At 44.5% G+C, this 25,561-nt stretch overlaps 1 protein-coding gene across 3 annotated transcripts in view; it reads right to left on the bottom strand.

The window, feature by feature from the left end:
* Nucleotides 1-25,561, bottom strand: part of ZBTB38 (zinc finger and BTB domain containing 38) — a 45,374-nt gene that overhangs the window by 9,738 nt on the left and 10,075 nt on the right. The window lies entirely within an intron of this gene.

Below are 25,561 nucleotides of genomic sequence, written 5' to 3'. Positions count from 1 at the left end.
ATCTCATACCTTATGAGCCAAATCAATGTAGTAGTTAACATTTCTACAGCTGCAATTTCTGGGTTCCGTGTGAGCGGCTTCCCCTCTGCATACTACCCACAGGGGGCTGCTCGCTTGCTACTACATTCATAGCCAATGAATACAAGATTTTCTGATTGGACAAGGTGAAGATCACAATATCACTGCCCCTCATCTCCATCTCTTACATTCAGAGAATGTCTGGTATTCATAAAAAAAAAAGAAGCAGTTCTGTGAATGGCCGCAGTGCTGAGAGAGCGACTTCCTATGGTCAGTGCCCGAGCAGGTCTTGGAAGATCAAAGCTATCACTGTAGTAGTGTTGACTACTAAAATCATTTTCAGCTTCCCCAGCAGCCCATCAGGTGTGAGATATGCATATTTACATTGATCATTCAATTACGTGATATAGCAGATTAAATGTCATTGTTAGGCTTGGTTCACCCAAGCGTACTTAAGTGTACACCTGTGCGAAAGGCCATGTTTGCCCACATGGAATGCATGGGTGGTACTATTTGGTAGGTTTTCTATTGTTGTTTGAGGCCCTCTGGGGAGGTTTCTATTTGCATCCTGTGTGGTCATGAAGACAGGAAAAGAGAAAATCTGTGCAAAGACAAACTAATAAAATCACCTTTTATAGAACAGGAAAGAACTGTTGTAAGAGTGTCATGCATGTCCTTGTCCCCATTGGGTAGGTTCCCCTCACTTCCTGTGTGGTCAGTGGAGACACAAACAGTAATAAAAACCTACCTACAGTTGTTCCTCTCCCAAATACATTCAAAAATTGCCTGGAGTTCATCTGGGGTGTGGCAATATAGTTTGTATGGTTCACCCCATGTCTCTAAGTGTAATGGCACAATGCTTAGCACCGTTGCCCTGCAGTGGGTTTCTGGTTACACTTTCAGTGATGCTTTCTGCACTTCCATGTATATGTCTGCTCTAGGACTTGACAAAGTTCTTTATGAATGATGACTTTGGTTCATAGTTGTGAGATCTTCCATTGTAGATTCTGGCTATGTTACTTTTGCAATCTCACCTCTTCTGCTGCAGGCATTATCCTTTTCCCCCTAATGCACTCAAAATATAATAAAAAGAAAATAGCTTCGAATTAGAGAGGCTCCTTTTAAAGGTCAGAGCAAGCACCTGCACTTGAAACCAGGCACAGAGAGTCTTTCCACTCAATTCCCTGTGATATATAGTCAGCAGATGACTCAACAAACATCCAACGCCACATCACTAAATTACCACTGTTCAGTGCAGTGTTCACCAGGATAAATACAGAGGGTGATCCTTCCCAGCAGGAAGACAGCAATAAAAACCCTTTAATTAACAATACGTCAAACCGTACCACACAGACATCCATAGGTAACCCTTGTAAAGGTTGGTGCATGGCTTGCGGTGGTACAGTGCAAAATCAATGAAAAGTAAACCAGCACACTGAGATGTAGATTCCAAAGCAGGATTTAACTATTTGCTGATATTTTCATAACATTAAAAAAAATATTAATAATTACAGCCTACCTTACTTATTCTGGACCTTCCTGCAAAGAAAAATTGTCGGCATCTTGCTTTGTATGATAATGAGGACAGACTTGGGACAGGCTTACTCTAACATTGTTCAAAACACCTTGCAATCAGCCATGACACCCCCTCCTGAGAAACATCTAAAAGGTAAGAAATATTTTTAAAACCTTTTAGGCATGCTGTGTGATTGAGAACATATAGTAATGACTGCAAAAGTGAAAGTACACTTTAAAAAGGTTGTAAAGTGAAACATTTTTAAACTAAAGCAAAAAACATGTTACACTGCAAGGGTATTGCTAAAAGTGGCCCAAACCTCCTCTTCTGAAGACCCCACTCCTCCTCTTCTCCATTTGCCACCATAGAAAGCCACTTCCTATGACAGTACATGTGAGGGTGTGCTCTCAATCCGGGCTGTGTGTGTCCATTGACATACACAGTGTGGCTCGGCCCCACCCCTGTTGCCTCCTCACAGGATTTGACTGACAGCAGCAGGAGCAAATGGCTCCCACTGCTTTCCCCGCTTGTGAGGCAAGGGAAAAAGGAGAGAAGACCTGCTGAAAGGCACAGTGCTGGATCAATATAGGATGTGAGTATTAAGTGTTTAGGGAAAGGGGGAAGGAGCAGCATGTGGAAAATGTTTTACCTTAACCTCCCTGGCGGTATTCTCGGGTGTATCTCGGGATTAACTTTCAGTACCAAAAGCGGTAACCCCGAGCTACACTTGGGATTACCCTGCAACATTGCTCTGGGATCCCTCTTGCACTTACCTTGTCCTTCGCTCCCGCAATGTCCCCCTTGCAGCGTCACCAGCCATCTCCTCCGGCCGATGCCGGCATCCGTCTTCCGGTCCCTGCAAGGGTTGGGACGTACGGGATGTACGGGGGACGGAACAGGCGGGAAATTCAAACATTTTAAAAGTGACATTCACTCAATACACTAAAATCACATTATAAAACATTACTGTATCAACCCATTTCACATACATTTTGTCCCTACTGCTTTGTCCTGTGCCCTGCCTGCATTTTTACTGTTCTTTCTGCCTTAAAACTGAGAAACGTCCATGGAGTCCAAAAAGTGTCCCTTCAGGTCAAAAGCGGTTTTAGACCAGCTAGAGAACAGTGATAGTAAATTAGAACTACTTGTAGAATTGAGTGATAATGATTTGTGGGGAAATTCATCATCAGGCACTGAAAACGATTTTGCGACTTTGCTCAGTGATGTGCGAACTTGGCGCTCTCTTTGAAACTTCAGTGTTTTTGGTTTGATTACATTATTGAATTAAATTTATTATTATATTATTATTTTTTATGATTATTTATTATATTATAATTTATGATTTCGTGTTTCAAATTTTATCATACCCGGAATGTTTACTAGACTCTTGTTCGGACAGATTTCAGTGAGTTATTCCTAAAAATTACAGGCCTACAATAAAAAAACAAAATATTTCCATGCAAAAAAATGTACCGCTTTGAGCACAGAAATATGGACATAATCAGACCGCTAGGGAGGTTAATGATAAAATGCATTAAGGTAAAAAAGCTTTTGAATTTTGAATTACTTTAAAGGTCTATGGTCACAGCATACACTTTCATTTTATAACATCCGCATTGTAATAACAACACAGAAAATAGTTATGTTTGACAATCCAACATAAGCTTACTTGAAAAATCTCCTTTCATGCTGTGAGTTCTGCCTGTCTGCTGGCCATCTTTTTCCATAACTTCTTGGATTCCCTGCATGCTTTGCAGCTTCTCTTCTACTTCACTTTCTAAGGGCTACATGTCCCATGATATCTATTATCTACCTGTAAGCAGTGATTCCTGTACTGACTCCGCCTCCTGAAACAACTCCTCTCTTAACAACCCAACTGTCACTGTGTGAACACCGGACACCTCTGACCCCCAAACTTTTATCTATTTTTTACTCGCAGCTGAATAATCTCCCAAACCCTAACATTCACACTTGTTTCCGGATGGGAAAGATAGAGGCTGTTGGTCACAAATTTGGATAACATTATCCTCTTGCTCATTTAATATCTTCACCATGGAATCAGCCTTTAAAACGGTCCTGAGGTCTAGTTCCGTCCTGTCTAGCACATCTACACCCTAATGCCCCTGGGACCTGTTTCAGGGGCTGTATTACTCTTGGAGACCCTCTCAATATCTGGTGGACATGCCCCATGCTCTCCCAGTTTTGGACAAAAGTCCTCAAACATCTGAATTCCTTACTATCATGCTCCTTCACAAGGGACCCGTGACATGTCCTGAATTTGAAACCCTAAAACTCAATTCAAACTGGCTACTTATGTGTTACTGGCGGCAATACAAACCATAGCAAAGGCATTGAAAAAACAGTTTATATCTTTATATTGTAAAGCGCTGAGCAAACTGTTGGCGCTATACAAATCCTGTATTATAATAATAATAATCATATCTTTCGTGGAAGTCAGGCGCCGCTTGGATTTTTTTTAGATACACACGACAAATTCCTTAAAATTTGGACCCCATGGATCCAACATGCCCATCCCGTTATGTCAGCCATTAGTTACACATCATTACAACGCCGAGCCCCTGCAGTTCGGGCTTGGGTGCCTCTGATGTCCTTCTTCACTTCCCTCCCTTTTTTCTTCTCCTTTTTCTGCTTTTTCTTTCTCTCTCCCTTTTTTTCTTCCTTTTTGTCACTAGGCTCACCCACAGGACTGACCGGTGAAATAAAATCTGTTTCTGCTTATTTTTTGTATGTTTATTAATTGTTGTAGTTCGCAAATCACTACTTCTCCTACATACACCTGCTTTTGCAATACAGACGTATGGACTTTCTTATTACCCATATCATATTGTTTTTTTCACTTCTTGCTATAAAGTGATCAATGTACATTTGTCATGCCGATTGTTTTGTTGATTACCACGGTTCTTGTATATGACATTTTGCCGCTTTTGATTCATGAGTCATTGACTTTGTTTTTCCATCAGCATATGTAATGGTAACCACTGTAGCTATTGCTAAATTATTTCAATAAAAACTTATTGAAAGTGAAACCACTCCTCTCAGCACCACTGTAGTTCAGAAAGCAGGCTCTGTGAAATGTGTGACACAGCAGTGCCTACTCACAAGACATAGTGAATACGTGTCACAGAATTCAAAGAAATAAATGTGTAGGAATCATCACAAAGTAAGTTTACAGACTGCAAGATGATTTAGAATAACCAGTTTCCTGTGAGCGGGCAGCAGCTGCAGCCATTGCGACATACCTGTACATTGCTCCACTGGCGCATTCAGCATGATCCCACGACCACGCCAGTCATATGATGACACTGTACTACACTGGTGACAGTATGTAAAAAGAAATTGTGAAAACAAAAATGTATCTAATTCAATTGTTTTTCAAAAAATTGTAACAAAAAAAATGACAACTTCAAAAAACTTGCCATGCCTCTTACTAAATACCTTGGACTGTCTACTTTCCAAAAAGGGATCATTTGGGGGGTCCTGGCATTTTAGGCCTCAAGAAACGAGATCGGCTGTAAGTACATCAGGATTGATCGATTTTCAAATGTATATATACGGTTGCAAGAAAAAGTATGTGAACCCCTTGGGATTACATGGAGTTTTGCATGAATTGGGCATAAAATGTGCTCTGAACGTCATCTAAGTCACAACAATAGAAGAACAGTCTGCTGAACATAATACTACACAAACATTAGATGTTGCCATGGTTTAATTGCACATAACATGTAAACATTCATAGTGCAGGGAGGAAAAAGTATGTGAACCTTTGGACTTAATAACTGGTTGACCCTCCTTTGGCAGCAATAACCTCAACCAAACGTTTCCTGTAGTTGCAGATCAGACCTGCACAACGATCTGGAGTCATTTTGGACCACTCCTCTTCACAAAACTGTTTCAGTGTAGCAATATTCTTGGGATGTCTGGTGTGAATCGCTCTCTTAAGGTCATGCCACAGCATTTCAATCGGGTTGAGGTCAGGACTCTGACTGGGCCACTCCAGAAGGTGTATTCTGTGCTGTTGCAGCCATTGTTTTGTTGAATTACTTGTATGCGTTGGGTCATTGTCCTGTTGCATCACCCATCCTCTGCGGAGCTTCAGTTGGCGGACAGATGGTCGTACGTTTTCCTGCAAAATGTCTTGATAAACTCTGGAATTCATTTTCCCATCAATGACAACAATCCGTCCAGGCCCTGAGGCAGCAAAGCAGCCCCAAACCATGATGCTCCCTCCGCCATGTTTTACAGTGGGGATGAGGTTTTGATGTTGGTGTGCTGTGCCTTTTTTTCTCCACACATAGTGTTGTGTGTTCTTCCCAAACAACTCAATCTTGGTTTCATCTGTCCACAGTATATTTTGCCAGTAGTGCTGTGGAACATCCAGGTGCTCTTTTGCAAACTTCAAATGTGCTGCAATATTCTTTTAGGACAGCAATGGCTTCCTCCGTGGTGTCCCCCCATGTACTCCATTCTTGTTTAACGTTTTCCTTATTGTAGATGTGTCAACAAAAATGTTAGCATGTGCCAGAGATTTCTGTAGGTCTTTAGCTGACACTCTGGGATTCTTCTTTACCTCATGCAGCATTCTGCGCTGTGCTCTTGCAGTCATTTTTACAGGATGACCACGCCTAGGGAGAGTAGCAACAGTGCTAAACTTTCTCCATTTGTAGACAGTCTGTCTTACCGTGGACACATGAACATCAAGGCTTTTGGAGATACTTTTGTAACCCTTTCCAGCTTCTTGCAAGTCAACAATTCTTGATGGTAGGTCTTCTGAGAGCTCTTTTCTGCGAGGCATGGTTCACATCAGACAGTGCTTCTTGAAACCAGTAAACCCAAAACAGGTGTGTGTTTTTTAAGGGCAGGACAGCTGTCAGCAACACATCCAATATCATCACACTGATTGGAGTCAAGGTTGGCTCACTCCTGGCTCCAATTAGCTCTGGGAGAAGTCATTAAGCTAGGGCCTCACATACTTTTTCCTCCCTGCACTGTGAATGTTCACATGTTATGTGCAATTAAACCATGGCAACATCTAATATTTGTGTAGTATTATGTTCAGCAGACTGTGTTCTTCTATTGTTGTGACTTAGATGACGTTCAGACCACATTTTATGCCCAATTCATGCAAAACTCCACGTAATCCCAAGGGGTTCACATACTTTTTCTTGCAACTGTACCATATTTTGTAGACTCTAACTTTCACACAGACTAGAAAGTACTGTAGCAGAATACATTGTGGCATACATTTATGAAGAAATATTGTTTGCTTGCAAAATTTTATAACAGAAACAAAGAAAAATTTGTTTTTTCTTTTCAAAAGGTTCAGTATTTTTTTGTTTAAATAAAAATAAAAAAGCTCAGCGGTGATGAAATACCACCAAAAGAAAGTGCTATTTGTGTGGAAAAAATCATATAAACTTCATTTGGGTACAGTATTGCATGACTGAGCAATTGCTAGTTAAAGTAAATCTAAAGGCAAAACTTTTTTCTTTAAATTTTGGATAGAGCAGAGGGGGATTAGAATACTTGTCAGTTTGTATTGCTGTCTGTGCCCCATTTATGGAGATTGACCCTCTCTAAATCGCAAAGTTTGAGTTTTCTCCAGAAAAGTGACAGAGGGGAAATTTTCCAATGGGGACACTAGTTCTGGTGACCAGGGGGTTCCCAAGGAATTCCCTTAATTTGCAGGGATTTCCTCTCACTTCCTGTTTGGCTATAGGACAGGAAGTAAAGGAAAATCTCCGCAATGGGACATAGATGGCAAAAAAAATTCTGAGGGGTTATAATCCTCCCTTGTTCTATCCAAAATGAAAAAAAAGTTTTGCCTATAGTTCTACTTTAGTCCTCATGCACACAGGGCATTTTAAAAACGCCAGTAGCATTAGCTGTATAAAGTCACGTTGAAAACATGAGCTTTTCCGCATTTTTTAGTGGTTTTGCATTAGCGTATAACCACATTTTTCTATGTTTACATTTTTTACACAAAAAAAAATATTTTTGCTCAAAAAATGTGAGTTAGCCGTGTTTTACTATGTTTACCAGTGTTAGAACGTTTTTACAGCTAAAGAACTCCTCTAGAAACCCACTAGTTCTGAGGTTTTTTTTCCTAGCAAAAAACGCTGATTAACCACTTTACAACTGTGCTATAGCCTAATCAATGCAACAGCGCGGTTGTCCAGCTCTGGGAGGGCATCATATGACATCCTTCCAGAACACGTTCCCCTGTGGCGTGCACCCGGCGCTGTCAGTGAATGCTGTGTCCTAGGGACACAGCTGACCACATGACTAGATAAAAGGCCAATCACAAGATCAGCTGTACAAAAATAATTAAATTAGATTATTGTGGCGTGCACCCGGCGCTGTCAGTGAATGCTGTGTCCTACGGACACAGCTGACCACAGGACTAGGTAAAAGGCCAATCACATGATCAGCTGTACAAAAATAAATAAATGAGATTATTGTGGCGTTATTGTGGCGCTGTCAGTGAATGCTGTGTCCTACAGACACAGCTGACCACAGGACTAGGTAAAAGGCCAATCACATGATCAGCTGTACAAGAATAAATAAATTAGATTATTGTGGCATGCACCCGGCGCTGTCAGTGAATGCTGTGTCCTACGGACACAGCTGACCACATGACTAGGTAAAAGGCCAATCACATGATCAGCTGTACAAAAATAAATAAATTAGATTATTGTGGCGTGCACCCGGCGCTGTCAGTGAATGCTGTGTCCTACGGACACAGCTGACCACATGACTAGGTAAAAGGCCAATCACATGATCAGCTGTACAAAAATAAATAAATTAGATTATTGTGGCGTGCACCCGGCGCTGTCAGTGAATGCTGTGTCCTACGGACACAGCTGACCACAGGACTAGGTAAAAGGCCATCCATAAGAACAGCTGTACAAAAATAAATAAATTTGATTATTGTGGCGTGCACCCGGCGCTGTCAGTGAATGCTGTGTCCTACGGACACAGCTGACCACAGGACTAGGTAAAAGGCCAATCACATGATCAGTTGTACAAAAATAAATAAATTAGATTATTGTGGTTCCTAAGTGATTGTGTGTTCAAACAAAAAATAATAATGAATTGAAGCCTGTAATACGCCGGCCATAAAGGTTGACAGCTGCCCTAAAAAATTAAATATCGGTGTACCTCGGTTTACGAATTTAATGCATTCTCTGGGACATTTCGTATTGTGAAAAATTCGTAAACCGAAACGAGGTTTCCCATAGGAATGCACTGAAAACCAATTAATCCGTTCCGGAGGTCAGAAAAAAGTTTTAAAAAAGATGCTGTCACTATAGGTCAGTGCTGGTTTTTAAATGTAATTACCGGCTTTTTTTTCTTCTTCACTATAGCTCAGAGAATCAGCTGCCACTTCCCCCCAGCTAAAAGAAAGAAAGTTTCCTTTTAGTTTATTTCCCCGAGTTAAAAGAAACAATGTTTCCTTTTAGTTTATTTCCCAAAATAAAAGAAAAAAGTATCCTTTAGCTCCGGGGAAAGTGACAGCTAATTCTGTGAGCTATAGTGAAGAAAAAAAAATCCGGCAACTGCATTTAAAAGTCGGCACACACATACACTTCGTATTGTGAAAAAAATTCTTAAAAATTTGTAAACCGAGGCATTATTTCAATGGATTTTCATTCGTAAACCAAACATTACATTAACCGAGGCGTTCATAATCCGAGGTACACTTAAGCATATATAAACATGAATAGTTAGGCGCTAAAACAACTGTGCAACAAAATTTGAGGGAGAATCATCTCTCCATATCTATTAATAAATAAGTCCTAAACCAGATGTGGTATGAAAAAAGCTCTCAACACCATCTATCAAATAACAAATAATATGCATAATATAGTATAAAGTGATCACAAAATATATGGTGACTGTCCCATGAAGATACGTTTCTGGAAACCTAACATTTGTGTGCTCCCACCACATGCAGACGAAATAAGTGAATTTCCCACTCACCACAGACAATTGACCCCAGTTAAGGTGGTCATACAATGCTTTGTGAAAATATGGACTTGAAGACCACCAGCAGGCTCTCCTGGGATAACCCTCCCGGTCATCAAGCATATCATAGGTATTGCCCTCGGTTGGATGTTCACAAAATTCCAGGTATGGCAGTAGTGGATGGACTTTAAATATCAGGCTCTCCTTACAATAAAGGTGATGCTCCAAGTAGCTCAAATGAATCAAACAGATTAAGCGTTCTAAGTGTAGTATTTATTAGAATTCACAATATAAACACATAAGGCTTTACACTCACATGTAATGGTGCCCACAAGACTGGCACTAGTTTGTACAGCCTGTGTAATGCAATAAAATGGCTGGCGTGCATTCCAAGCCACGCTTTCGGGAGGCCGGATGTACCCTCACAGGAACCCGGATGTGACAGGATCACACTTCTATGTACGTTTTGCGTGGTGGAGTCCTCAGGAAGCCCTGATGATCAGTCCCCAGCAGTTGTGCCCATCCATGCCACCCATCAGTGCCGCCCATCATTGCTGCATATCAGTGAAGCATCATCAGTGCCTCATTAATGCCCACCACTGCCACCTCATTAGTGCCCATCAGTGCTGCCTCTCTGTGCCACCTCATGAGTGCTGCCTATCCGTGCCACCTCATCAGTACTGTCTATCAGTGAAGCCTCATCAATGCACATCAGTGAAAAAGAAAAATTACCTGTTTGCAAAATTTTATAATAGAAACAAAGAAATTTGTTTTTCAAATTTGCTCTTTTTTTGTTTATAGTGCAAAAAATAAAACCCCCCAGTGGCGATTAAAAACCACCAAAAGAAAGCTCTATTTGTGTGAAAAAAATGATAATTTCATATGGGTAGTGTTGCATAACCACACAATTGTTATTTTAAAGTGCAACAGCGCTGAAAGCGGAAAATTGGTCTGGCCAGGAAGGGGGTAAAAGTGCCTGATAGGCAAGTGGTTAAAGCCTATGTGCGCATTGACACATAGAATAACATGCTGGGGAGTTTACTGGCTGTAGAAAAAAATGGCAAAGGCCAAAACCAGCAGCTGTAAAACATCCAGTGTGCATGAGGCCTTAAAGTAGTGCAGTGCTGAATAGCAAAAAGTGGCCTGGTCATGAAGGGGGTAAAAATCTTCCAGGGGTCATGTGGTTAATAGGAGTAGACTAGAAATAATTGACATATGATGTAGAAATGAATAAATGATTGTACACTTTCAGTAAATCCTCTACTTTTCCAAGTGCTGGTTTCTCTTCATTGTCGGCAATAAAAACCTGCCAGAGGTACCAATCCCCTTCCCCACTCTATTGGAAAGTAAAATAATGGCTGTAGAGCCACCATGAAGTCATCTAAGACATCTGTGCTTAGCCTCAGTCATTGGTGTGTTTATATAGCAGGCCAGTATGGAATAATTGTATCCTGGCCCTGTCGGGTCCTGGCTCTGATGGTGCCCTGGTTCTGCCGGGGTCCTGGTTCTGCTGGGGTTCTGGCCCAGCCGGAGTCCTGGCTCTGATGGTGTCCTGGTTCTGCCAGTGTCCTAGCCCTGTCGGTGTCCTGGTCCTGCCGATGTCCTGGTTCTGCCGGGGTCCTGGCTCTGGCAATGTCCTGGTTCTGCCGATGTCCTGGTTCTGCCAGGGTCTTGGCTCTGCCGGTGTCCTGGTTCTGCTGATGTCCTGGTTCTGATGGGGGCCTGGCCCTGCTGATGTCCTGGTTCTGCCAGGGTCTTGGCTCTGCTGGTGTCCTGGTTCTGCCGATGTCCTGGTTCTCCCGGGGACATGGCCCTGCCGGGGGCCTGGCTCTGCCGATGTCCTGGTTCTGCTAATGTCCTGGTTCTGCTGATGTCCTGGTTCTGCTGATGTCCTGGTTCTGCCGATGTCCTGGTTCTCCCGGGGTCATGGCCCTCCTGGGGGCCTGGCTCTGCCGGTGTCCTGGTTCTGCTGATGTCCTGGTTCTGCCAATGTCCTGGTTCTGCCAGGGGCCTTGCTCTGCCGGTGTCCTGGTTCTGCCGATGTCCTGGTTCTGCCGATGTCCTGGTTCTGCCGATGTCCTGGCTCTGTCGATGTCCTGGTTCTGCCAGGGGCCTTGCTCTGCCGGTGTCCTGGTTCTGCCGATGTCCTGGTTCTGCCGATGTCCTGGTTCTGCTGATGTCCTGGCTCTGTCGATGTCCTGGTTCTGCCAGGGGCCTTGCTCTGCCGGTGTCCTGGTTCTGCCGATGTCCTGGTTCTGCCGATGTCCTGGTTCTGCCGATGTCCTGGTTCTGCCGGGGGTCTGGCTCTGCCGGTGTCCTGGTTCTGCCGATGTCGTGGTTCTGCTGGTGTCCTGGTTCTGCCAATGTCCTGGTTCTGCTGATGTCCTGGCTCTGCCGGTGTCCTGGTTCTGCAGGAGTCCTGGCTCTGCCGGTGTCCATAGTTCTAATAAAGAGTTCCTGTGTAATGATGGAGTCTGCAGAGCCCAGGCTGTGCCCACTGTGTGCCTGTCCATGGAGGAGGAGGGGGTACCCAGGCCTAATCACGTGACGGGCTATTCTACACCCCCAGCACCTGACACCTAGGGGGTCCTAATTCTATATATAGCCTGCTGGTCCCAGACATTGCAAAGGACATCCCTGACAAGGGCCAGGGCAATCAAGTATGAACTATGGTCCAGCCAGTAGGAAGGGGAGGAAAACACAGTGTAGGTAAGTAATACCGTGCAGGTAAGTAGTGCAGATCAGGTGAGTAGTGCAGTGCAGCGCCCCTCTCAGACAGGCCATATGTGCACGACTTACCTCCGTCCAGCCGCTGCTGTTTACAAGCAGTACATGGGACTAAGCAGTTCCGTTCCGATGCAGCAGGTGGCGCTCCGGTACCTGCAGGAGAAGCGGAGCCGCGTCTGTCGGGTGGCCCCTCCCTGCCTTCCAATGACCTAATGGCGGTGACATGCATGACGTGGGCTCGGAGAGTGGGCCGGTGACGTACTTCTAATACAGGAACCGATGTGGGTCCAGATAGAGGAGAGAGAACACTACGTCAGCTGGCATTGCTGGCTGTGTGTAGGACGGAGCTGGGCAGAGGGACAGGAAAGCTCGCCTGTGTACAGAGAGAAGGTTCACAGGCACTGGTATCCATGGAGAGATGGACCAGGGACTGGTATCCATGGAGAGAGGGACCAGGGACCGGTGCCCATGGAGAGAGGGACCGGTGCCCATGGAGAGAGGGACCATGGGCTGCTGTCCATGGAGAGAGGGACCATGGGCTGCTGTCCATGGAGAGAGTGACCAGGGACCGGTGCCCATGGAGAGAGGGACCAGGGACCGCTGTCCATGGAGAGAGGGACCAGGGACCGGTGCCCATGGAGAGAGGAACCAGGGACCGGTGCCCATGGAGAGAGGGACCAGGGACCGGTGCCCATGGAGAGAGGGACCAGGGACCGGTGCCCATGGAGAGAGGGACCAGGGACCGCTGTCCATGGAGAGAGGGACCAGGGACCGGTGTCCATGGAGAGAGGGACCAGGGACCGGTGTCCATGGAGAGAGGGACCAGGGACCGGTATCCATGGAGAGAGGGACCAGGGACCGGTGCCCATGGAGAGAGGGACCAGGGACCGGTGCCCATGGAGAGAGGGACCAGGGACCGGTGCCCATGGAGAAAGGGACCAGGGACCGGTGCCCATGGAGAAAGGGACCAGGGACCGGTGCCCATGGAGAGAGGGACCAGGGACCGGTGCCCATGGAGAAAGGGACCGGTGCCCATGGAGAGAGGGACCGGTGTCCATGGAGAGAGGGACCAGGGACCGGTGTCCATGGAGATAGGGACCATGGGCTGCTGTCCATGGAGAGAGGGACCAGGGACTGGTGTCCATGGAGAGAGGAACCAGGGACTGGTGTCCATGGAGAGAGGGTCCAGGGGCTGCTGTCCATGGAGAGAGGGACCAGGGAAAGGTATCCATGGAGAGAGGGACCAGGGACTGGTGTCCATGGAGAGAGAGACCAGGGACTGGTGTCCATGGAGAGAGGGACCAGGGGCTTGTGTCCATGGAGAGAGGAACCAGGGGCTGGTGTCCATGGAGAGAGGGACCAGGGACTGGTGTCCATGGAGAGAGGGACCAGGGGCTGCTGTCCATGGAGAGAGGGACCAGGGGCTGCTGTCCATGGAGAGAGGGACCAGGGAAAGGTATCCATGGAGAGAGGGACCAGGGGCTGGTGTCCATGGAGAGAGGGACCAGGGGCTGGTGTCCATGGAGAGAGGGACCAGGGAAAGGTATCCATGGAGAGAGGGACCAGGGACTGGTGTCCATGGAGAGAGGGACCAGGGACTGGTGTCCATGGAGAGAGGGACCAGGGACTGGTGTCCATGGAGAAAGGGACCAGGGACTGGTATCCATGAAGAAGGGGACCAGGGACTGGTGTCATAGGACTAGGCATCATATCCGGGCACTGGCCATGATATTTACGGGCTGCTCTTGATAAGAAGAGACTGGCTGTAGTCTCCAAGCACTCTTCATGATATCCAGGAGCTAGCCATACTGTCCGGGGACTTGTCTTGGAGTCTGGGGACTAGCCATAGAGACTACTCATGATAGCCAGGGACTGGCCATTGTGTCTGGGTACTGGTTATGCTAATCAGGGACTGGCTATTGTGTATAGGGACTGTTCAAGATATCCTGGGACTGCCTGCAGTGTCTGGGCACTGGCCTAGATATCCTCGGACTGGCCATTGTGTATAGGGACTGGTCTACATATCCAGGGACTGCCCGTAGTGTTTGGGGACTGGTCTAGATGTCCTTTGACTGGACATGGTGCCTGTGGACTCATTACGAAATTCAGGGACTAGCTGTGGTGTGTAGGACTGGTCATGGTGTCTAGGTCAGGTGGTGTCCAGGAACTGGCAATGGTTGTAGGAAATGACTGTGGTGTGTAGGACTGGTCATGGTGTCTAGGTCTGGTGGTGTCCAGGAACTGGCCATGGTTCTAGGAAATGACTGTGGTGTGTAGGACTGGTCATGGTGTCTAGGTCTGGTGGTGTCCAGGAACTGGCAATGGTTGTAGGAAATGACTGTGGTGTGTAGGACTGGTCATGGTGTCTAGGTCGGGTGGTGTCCAGGAACTGGCAATGGTTGTAGGAAATGACTGTGGTGTGTAGGACTGGTCATGGTGTCTAGGTCTGGTGGTGTCCAGGAACTGGCCATGGTTCTAGGAAATGACTGTGGTGTGTAGGACTGGTCATGGTGTCTAGGTCTGGTGGTGTCCAGGAACTGGCAATGGTTGTAGGAAATGACTGTGGTGTGTAGGACTGGTCATGGTGTCTAGGTCGGGTGGTGTCCAGGAACTGGCCATGGTTGTAGGAAATGACTGTGGTGTGTAGGACTGGTCATGGTGTCTAGGTCTGTTGGTGTCCAGGAACTGGCCATGGTTGTAGGAAATGACTGTGTTGTGTAGGACTGGTCATGGTGTCTAGTTTGGGTGATATCAACGAACTGGCCATGGTTGTAGGAAATGACTGTGGTGTGTAGGACTGGTCATGGTGTCTAGGTCGGGTGGTGTCCAGGAACTGGCCATGGTTGTAGGAAATGACTGTGGTGTGTAGGACTGGTCATGGTGTCTAGGTCTGTTGGTGTCCAGGAACTGGCCATGGTTGTAGGAAATGACTGTGTTGTGTAGGACTGGTCATGGTGTCTAGTTTGGGTGATATCAACGAACTGGCCATGGTTGTAGGAAATGACTGTGGTGTGTAGGACTGGTCATGGTGTCTAGGTCTGTTGGTGTCCAGGAACTGGCCATGGTTGTAGGAAATGACTGTGTTGTGTAGGACTGGTCATGGTGTCTAGTTTGGGTGATATCAACGAACTGGCCATGGTTGTAGGAAATGACTGTGGTGTGTAGGACTGGTCATGGTGTCTAGGTCGGGTGGTGTCCAGGAACTGGCCATGGTTCTAGGAAATGACTGGGTTTCTGCACTGAGCAGCTCTGTGGTGGTCAGTATGGTAAATCTACAGTGATGGATATGGACTGGCTGGGAACACTCAGAGCTCAGGTCTGGATGGTATTTTATGTAAACCCCGTCTTGTTATTTCCTGGGCTGAAGGCCCCTTTCACACGGAGTGGAGCCGTCAGCCAATCTGCTTGCTCAGCACGGGATCTGCCCACTGATCTCTGCTGAGCAAGCGGATGACAGCTCCATGCACTTATGCAGAGCGGACACAGACACAGCCCACTGTCCTCTATGGGCTGTCGGATGGAAATGGACCCGACCCGCCATCCCAGAGTGCAGTGAGCCGGCTCTGGCAGCAGAGGGAGCAGGCAGCCATGGAGGGAGCAGGAACTCCTGAATGCAGGAGTTTTGGCGCACTTTCTGAATGTGCACCACATCCACGAGATGTAATAGAAGTATAAAGCAAAGTGCAGCTAGCCCACCAGAAATCCACTGCATCCGCAGTGTGGGTAAACCGCAGAGCATCAGTGTGAAAGCAGCCTTATAGGGGGCTCAGGACAGTAAGGGCTTGTTTACATTTGCAGTTTGAGGACAGTAAAACCACATAGTTCTCAGTGACCCACAACCAGTTACCAAATTACTTAGGTGACCTTTGATAGGTTGAGCACCCCTGATCTACATGCAGCCTGACATTTAGATTTTCTTAACCTCCCTAGCAGTCTGATTATGTCCATATTTCTGTGCTCAAAGCGGTACTTTGTTTGCATGGAAATATGTTGTTTTTTTATTGTAGGCCTGTAATTTTTAGGAATAACTCACTGAAATCTGTCCGAACAAGAGTCTAGTAAACATCTCGGGTATTATAAAATTTGAAACATGAAATCATAAATTATAATAAATAATCATAAAAAATAATAATATAATAATAATACATTTAATTCAATAATATAATCAAACCAAAACCACTGAAATTTGAAATAGAGCGCCAAGTTTGCACATCACTGAGCTCAGTCGCAGAATCGTTTTCAGTGATGACGAATTTCCCCACAAATTATCACTCAATTCTGCAAGTAGTTCTAATTTACTATCGCTGTTCTCTAGCTGGTCTAACACCAATTTTGACCTAAAGGCACACTTTTTGGATGCCATGGACATTTCTCAGTTTCCAGGCAGAAAGAACAGTAAAAATGCAGGCAGGGCACAGGACAAAGCACTAGGGACAAAATGTATGTGAAATGGTTTCATACAGTAATGTTTTACTATGTGATTTTAGTGTATTGAGTGAATGTCACTTTAAAATTTTTGAATTTTCCACCGGTTCCGTCCCCAATGCTCGCAGGGACCGGAAAACGGATGCCGGCATCGGCCGGAGGAGATGGCCTGGGACGCTCCAGGGGGGACATCGCGGGAGCGAAGGACAAGGTAAGTGAAACAGGGATCCTGGAGCAACGCTGCAGGGTATTCCCGAGTGTAGCTCAGGATTATCGCTTTTGGTACTGACAGTTTACCCCGACCTACACTCAGGAATACCTCCAGGGAGGTTAAAGAGTGACAGATTGAGAGCTCTGCTTCTTCTTGGTTTTAAATCCTGCAATTTATGCATTTCTAGCATGCAAGCCTGCTACTGCAGAGATAAATGTTACTACAGTTAGTGGTGAATTTGATAAGATTTATACATGGATTTTGACATGCATACCTGTATATATTAGGAGGAACTACGCTATATATTCAAAAAACAATACAGAAGGTACATATAGAAATTCAATCAAGTGTACCTAAAATGCACAACAAGGGAGCTAAATACATGTATTAAAAATGCATTTCTGTTTTAAGTAGGAGAATTTGTAGAAGGCGTTTTTATCACATTTTATTTTTAGGTCTTTCACGCGAGCAGCCAGTAGGTGTTAACAGGAGGAGGCTGAGCCGCAGTTTTACAGCCCACCTAAAACATAGCATAGAGCTGGACAGGACTGTATGCATGCTGTGGTAACAATGCTTTGTATCACAGCCAGGGCAAATTAAATGTGGCTTGTTGAGTCGCCCGGTGGCACCGCCTGTCAGGCTTGTTCATTCAGGCCAATGGGACTGCTCTGCAACTGTAAATCTTGTGCTTGTGGTTGCAATGCCTTAATTCCATTGAGAATTCATATTCGGTAAAGAAAAGCAGGCATTTAGGAGGTGACAGGATCGTCTCCTGGAAGCTGCTGATTAGCCGCCCTCTGAAAAGCGATTCATAGTGGATGTGAACCTAACCTATGGTTCTTCACATTGTGCAGTGTTCCCTAGTGTAGGTAATTATACCTGCTGTTTTGTACAATGACTGCGTTCACCATAGCATAAAGCCTAGAACACACGTTAAATGTTTTTTCATTAAACCCAGTGGGCTGAACGAAAAAATCGGAGAGGTTGCCTTACTAAGCTATGTTAGTGCGGCAATCTCCCCCGCTGAGCTATTGTGTTCTGACAGGGACACCGCCCCCCTGCCAAAACACACTGATCAGCACTCATAGTCTTTGGCTGCCAGCATGTCCCTTCGACAAAAGCCTGTTGTTAGATCAGCTTCTGTTAGACAGGCAGCAGCAGCACACAGTGTCCAAATGTCGTCCGGTTCCTGCTGAATCGGCCGATGTTCGGATTGTGTGTACCCCACATTACACATCACCAAAATGGAACATTAGGGGAGCACTGGGCAGGAGGACGTTTGCCCCATTGGTCTAGTACTAATAAAATATGTTGGACTTGTGGCCCTGAGCAGTGATCTTCCATCATTCAGACATTGATAAGAGGATCTGAAATAAGCGATGCATGCTTGACACTATATACAGTTCCTTGAAAAAGTATTCATACCCCTTGAAATGTTCCACATTTTGTCATGTATTGGGATAGACCAATACAAAGTGGCACATAGTTGTGAAGTGGAAGGAAAACGATGAATGGTTGTCAAAGTTTTTTACAAATAAATATCTGAAAAGTGTGGCATGCATTTGTATTCAGCCCCCTTTACTCTGATACCCCTAACTAAAATCTAGTGGAACCCATTGCCTTCAGAAGTCACCTAATTAGTAAATAGAGTCCACCTGTTTGTAATTTAATCTCTGTATAAATACAGCTGTTCTGTGAAGCCCCCAGAGGTTTGATAGAGAACATTAGTGAACAAACAGCATCATGAAGGCCAAGGAACACACCAGACAGGTCAGGGCTAAAGTTGTGGGGAAATTTAAAGCAGGGTTAGGTTATAAAAAAATATACCAAGCTTTGAACATCTCATGGAGCACTGGTCAATCCATCATCTGAAAATGGAAAGAGTATGGCACAACTGAAAACCTACCAAGACATGGCTGTCCACCTAAACTGAACGGCTGGGCAAGGCGAACATTAATCAGAGAAGCAGCCAAGAGGCCCATGGTAACTCTGCAGGAGCTGCAGAGATCCACAGATTAGTTGTGCACTCCTCAAATCTGGCCTTTATGGAAGAGTAGGAGTTCAGTTATCCCAGCACACAAAATCTGTGCCGGAATGTAAACTGAGCTGCGCATGCACAGCTCGATGTACGTTCTAAAGAAGACTGTGAGCAGGCAAGTATATTTTTTTTTCAGTGCAGAAGAGACATTGCTTGTCTCTTCTGCAGTAAAGAGCCTGTCTGCTCACAGTTTTTATTTATATAAAACTTTAGTTCCCCTTTAAGATTGACATTTTTTGTGGCAGAGGACAAACTTGTTCTCTGAGAGCCACATGTGCAGCTATAGGTAGATAGGCATAACAAGAGTGCTACTTTGTATAAGGCATTAGCTGTAGGTTCCTATAAGTTTACAAGCTTCAGAACACACTTCACTTCCTAGCAGAGGCATTATCTCCCCAACTGTACACTGTAGCAGAGGAGTAGTACAAGCCAGGATGTATTCTATACCCCATGCTGTGTTACAGTTGGCGGGACTTCTTGGACTGTTTTGCCAATGGGGGCAAATATAGTTGTTTCAGAAAAACACAACATTTAGGCTCCATGTACACGGGACATTTGGAAAACACTTCTGAACGATGGAAACTGACTGCTGGAAAACGTAGGTTAAAAAATGTCTGTTCAGCCACGTTTGCATACTGCGTTTATGAGTGTTTGCATTTAGAAGTGTTTTTTTAAGATAACCTCAGGAGACTGTCCAAAATGCCCAGAATGCACTGAAAAACAGTAAAAAATTAACTATTTCAGACATTTTGAGAGAAATAGAGAGAGCAGAAGCAGATAGAGCAGTATGTGTTGAGATGACCTGTCTTTTCTGGTTGTATTCACTATGGATCCCATCATGAGCATAATGCAGCACGTTCTACCATTTTTTCCTTCATGCAAAACCTGGAACTGACTGCTCTTGTGTGCTAGGTCCATTTGAATACATGGAAAACGCTTTGCATGCATTTCTGATGATGAAAAAAGGCTCTGGACAGCATTTGGATATGGAGCAGTTAAAAAAACGCTTGTAAACGTAAACGCTTATAAATGCGGTTAGTCGCGTTTACAAGTGTTTGGCATTTGAAACGCTGATAAAAATCTACTCCTGAACGCAAGTTTGGTGCATTCAAAAAAATTACTGTAAACGCAACTGTCTGTAAACAACTAAGCAACATAGTGTATATGGACACAGGAAAACATTAGGGAGAGTTCAGGGGCTGCTGAAAAAACGCAGAAAATCTCCTAAACGTGAGTTTATCAGCTGCAGTGTACATGGAGCCTTAAAGTGGGGAAAACTGCGAAAAGAAGGTAAAGGGCAGCAGAGTCAAAAAGCTGGAGTTCAGGACACCCATCTGTCCTTTCACCCCCAAATCCAATCACTGTCCAAATCTTGTAGACTTCACCTCCGCAACATCTCCAAGATACAGCCGTTCCTAACCTCGGAAACCACTAAGTAACTTATTCACTCCCTTGTTATATCTCGCCTTGACCATTGTAACTCCCTCCTCATTGGCTGACCTCATCACAGGCTATCCCCTCTTCAGTATATCATGAAGGCTGCTGCCAGAGTCATCCACCTTACTAACCGTTCTGTATCTGCCATCCCTCTCTGCCAATCCCTCCACTGGCTTCCTATTGCCCAGTGGATAAAATTCAAAACATTAACAATAACATATAAAGCCATTTATATCTCTGCCCCAAATTACATCACCAATCTTGTGTCTAAATATCACCCAAAGCGTCCTCTCCGCTCCTCGCAAGACCTGCTCTCTAGCTCTTTTGTCTCCTCCTCCCATGCTCGTCTCCAGGACTTTTACAGAGCTTCCCCCATCCTCTGGAACTCTCTACCCTAATTTGTCAGATTAATGCCTACTCTGCTCACTTTTAGGCGATCTCTGAAAACCTATCTCTTCAGGGAAGCCTATCCTGCCCTCAGCTAATAAAGGAATCTTCTACTCTTCCAACCAGTCCATACCCCACAGTTACTACCTTTTGTACCACTAGCCCCTCCCTCCTAGATTGTAAGCTCCAAGGAGCAGGGCCCTCCTTTCCCTCTTGTATTGAACTGTATTGTTGCTGTATTGTCTCCCGTTATATTGTAAAGCACTGAGCAAACTGTTGGCGCTATATAAATCCTGTATAATAATCATAAGCAGTAGAAAGGGTGAGCCGTAAAGAGAAGGCACAAGTCAATCACTAAACACGGCGCTGAAAGGTTGACAGACAGAACACTGGATCTGGGTGAGATTGTTGCTGGAGAGTTTGAGCTTTGTTTTGGAAAATAGAGTGCAACTGTCCATGTCTCAATTCATAGAAAGGCCATAAACAGCTTGTTAACTATTTGTAAAATTGAATGCATTGGTTACTAATCTGAAGTAGGTGATACAATTATAAATTCCCTTCTCAAAGAAAAGGGAAAAATCTCCTTTGACATCTTTTCCAACATACTGTATAAGAGACAGAGACTGCTGTACTTCTTTTTAAAATGATTGGGCATTTACTTTAGGTTTTAGAAGAGATGTTAGCTCATAGCAAGGGTTGTATAAGGTCTGTTGAATTATACAGTTATGTTTTTAGCAGCTATTTGCGGAAAGAATCCTGTAGAAGCAGCCCCCGGGCATTTTAAAAGGATACAGCAGCATGATGGAGCACTAAGCACTTTTCTAATGAGTCCTCAGCAGTCAAGGACGTTGTGTTCCACAGTGTTCTAGATAGCAGAGTGGACATTGGTAATGCTGCATATGAATTTGAAATTCATGCAGGAGCAGTGGTCTCTGAAGCTGAATTCTAGGATCTTGGCCACTTTGCGATCCTAGCATCCTTTCTACATGCACAGGAAAATTGTACAGAATTAATGCCTTAAGTTTGTAGAATTTCAAGTTTTTATTCTTTGTGATATCATCAGCTCCTTGTTAAACATCTACATTTCCTGAGTGTCAGGGGAGTATATGTGCGGGCATTGCATGTCATATCTGATGTATTCTGCCAAAGGAAATGGGTACTATTTCCCATGAATCAATGGGAGTGGCTGATGGGCGTATGTGGACTAGTAAGTGATGTCACTGCTCTATGAAATGTATATCTCTATTGTCATACCTTTACACAGAGGAACCAGAGCTTTGTGCTCACATGACTGCAAAAACATGCTAAAAAAATTATATTTACATTACGATTTGTTATAAAATATATGCTGGGCCATAGGGAGAAAAGGGAAGGTAACATTTTATTACTTAGACTTTCCTTCTACTTTAACCACTTGCCCCTCCAGAGGATTTACCCTCCTTCCTGAACAGGCCATTTTTTGCTTTACCACGCTTCGTTAATTTAACTGACAATTGCACAGTCATGCAACACTGTACATAAATTAAATATATGTCCTTTTTTCCCACAAATAGAGCTTTCTTTTGCTGGTATTTAACCACCTGTATGTTTTTTATTTTTTGCACTATAAACAAAAAGAGACCGACAATTTTGAAAACAAAAAACAATATTTTCGACTTTTTTTTATAAAACATCCAGTAAAAAAATTTAAAAAATCAAATTTCATCATAAATTTAGGCCAAAATGTATTCTGCTACATGCCTGTGTTAAAAAAATCCCAATACATGTAAATGAATTGGTTTACATGAAAGTTATAGTGTCTACAAATGGCTGTATATATACTGTAATTTTATTTATTTATTTATACTAGTAATGGCAACGATCAGCGAGTTAAAGCGGGACTTCGGGACTGCGACAGGCATTCTGACACTGGGTGGGAACTGATTAAATGCCACTGACATGCCAATGACACTAATACAGTGATCAGTGCTAATAGAAAGCACTGAAACTGTACTAACGACACAGGGCAGGAAGGGGTTAACATCTGGGGCAATCAAAGGGTTAACTGTGTGCTGTTTTACTAGGGAAACATGCTGCTGTGTATTTCTCTCCTGTGCAGAGTAATACACAGCAGCATGTTTTTGCTGACAGGAGAGAGACCTGTGTTGTTTACACACAGGTTTCTCCCCTGTCAGTGTTACTCAGTGATTGCTGGGTGCCGGCGGGGAATCTCCAGCCGGGACTCGGTGATTGACATCTGTATCCACCAATGGTAGAGCGGGCAGGGCGGTGCACATGCGGCTTCTACCACAAAATGCGAATCACGTATGTATACGTGATTTTTGCGCAGCCCTGCTGCTCTGTAGCAGTAATTTCATTGTAGGGCAGTGGGGAAGTGGTTAAAGTGATTCTAAAGTCAGAATAGGCTTTTTTTTTAACGTAATGCATTCTCTATATTAAGGTAAAAAAATTCCCCACTACTTATCCTACCTGCTCCCATCCCTAAACACTTACCTGATTCCTCTCACCGATCCAGTGCTGTCTCTCCTCCACTGGAGACACTGAGAGCAGTGGGAGTCAAACATATGTAAGGAAGTATCAGGGGCATGGCTGTGTGTGTCTTTGGACGCACACAGACTGGATCGGGAGCATGAGCATGGGTGCCCCCTTAGCATTTGGCTTGCAAATGGGGCACTTGGAGGAAGGAGGGGACCGCCAAAAAGGAAGTAAGGGACTGCTCTGTAAAATATTGTTGCACAGAGCAGGTAAGTATAACATCTTTTTTGTTATAAGGCAAAAAATTGTTAACCTTTAGTATCACTTTAGGTTTTATCAAGTTAACTATGTACATTTCAAACTGTAAGCCTGAATGTTCAGAAGCATTGTCTGACATCTGTGAAATTATACTGTGAAGAAAACCTGTGTGACAGGGCTAACTGGGCCTTTCCTGAGATTGAAATTGCATAAAAAGACAACTAAACCAAATCCTTGCTATAGATTAACAAGGGCATTCAATATATCTGCACACAAAAGCAAACACAGTATAGACAGGCACATAATGCTTTTTTTAACCTTAGTAATACAACTGCACCCACAGTGCAATGCATCTCTAGAGCTAGCTGTTAGGTCCTGATTGTTTTTCATAGGCACAACCCCATCCAATCTGTGGGGTTGAGGGGGGCATGCTTGTTCTTATGCGAGTGCTGCCTCTCAGTATTTACATGAGAAATTCTTGTGGCTCTGGGGACAGCAAAGATACCAAGGAAAGAACTAGTGATGTGTAGGCATCTTATGGTTCCTGTTCATATGGGCAGATGCCATTATGTGCCATTATCTGATTTACTTTAACCCAGGGTGGATAAATTATTATGCAACTCAGGAGCCGCAGGATTTTTTTGAGCCAACTCCAATGACAACTTGATAAAATATCACAAGTTAGGTGCTATCTATACTTTAAGGAGCATTGGCTTCCTGGCTGCTGGGATTTGTCCAGTCCTGCTTTAAAGTGATATTAAAGGCAATTTAAAAAAACCCAAAAAGAATAACAAACATGTTATACTTACCTACTCTGTGAAGTGGTTTTGCACAGAGGAGTCCCAATCCTCCTCTTCTCTGGGCCCCCGCCTTCTTTACTGCTGAGTGCCCCCAGATCAAGCAGCTTGCTATAGGGGCACCCAAGTAGGCTTACTCCACTCACACACACAGCTGTGGCTCTGCCCAGCTCTCTCTTTCCTCATTGGCTCACTGGCTGTGATTGACTGTTGTCTCAGCCAGTGAGAAAGGAGAGGCCCCATAGAGCGGAGGCTCCCGTGCACATCGCTGGATCGTGATGGGGTTCAAGTAAGTAATAGAGGAGGATGGGGGCTGCTGCACACAGTAGGTTTTTTTATCTTCATGTATAGAATGCATGAAGGTTGAAAACCTTTAGCTTTTAGAACCACTTTAACCTCTACTCCACAAATAAGGAGCACTGTTAGGAGATGTCTACAGCTTTGTGTGGTGCTCTATTGGCCTAGGTAGGCACACTGCTTTATCAGGTATCGAGGTTAAGGGTTGCTTTGAAGGGGTCTGATAGCATTATAAAATTCATGTCAGAAGATTATATAGCCTGTCAGCCTGAGAAGAGAGAAGAGAGTATGAATCTGGCTTTTGCCCAATTTGCTCAGCTCTGCAGAATGCGACTGCTCAACTTCCTGTGTACTGAGCACTGGCTGGCTTGTATGTTTGTAATGATCTTCTAAAGTGCTTGGTAGATTTCTTTATCTGAGGAATGGATGTTTGTTAGGATGGTTTATTTTTGGTAGTGGTTTAAAAGGAATATACTTGCACATTAGATGATTAATCCGTGTATATGAGAATGCCTGAGGGAGGATCATCACACAGTCTGCATTGCTGCACATTCTTCTCCCATACTAAAAATGTAAATTGCGACTTATTGCTCATAGATTTTTCCCAGACATACTTATAAATGAGCAGCATTGTAGTTGGATTTGTTGCTACAAAATGTATACTTATGCATTTGCGTTCATTTACAAGGTTTCTAACTGATCAGTGTAAGTAGGTTTTCTGAAGTAGGGAGAATGGACATGGCACGTACTAGAAAGCTCCTGAGCGCTTGTACCCTTTGAGGGCTCATTCACCTATGTACTCAGCCCATTTACTTTTGTACCCTTTGAGGGCTCATTCACCTATGTACTCAGCCCATTTACCTTTGTACCCTTTGAGGGCTCATTCACCTATGTACTCAGCCCATTTACTTTTGTACCCTTTGAGGGCTCATTCACCTATGTCCTCAGCCCATTTACCTTTGTACCCTTTGAGGGCTCATTCACCTATG

This window comes from Staurois parvus, unplaced genomic scaffold (genome assembly GCF_062004578.1).
Source record: "Staurois parvus isolate SC_StPar_1 unplaced genomic scaffold, SC_StPar_1.0 ptg000312l, whole genome shotgun sequence".
Classification (NCBI taxonomy): Eukaryota; Metazoa; Chordata; class Amphibia; order Anura; family Ranidae; genus Staurois; species Staurois parvus.
The sequence above is the reverse complement of the archived record's forward strand: the minus strand, read 5'-3'. Positions and strand labels throughout refer to the sequence as shown.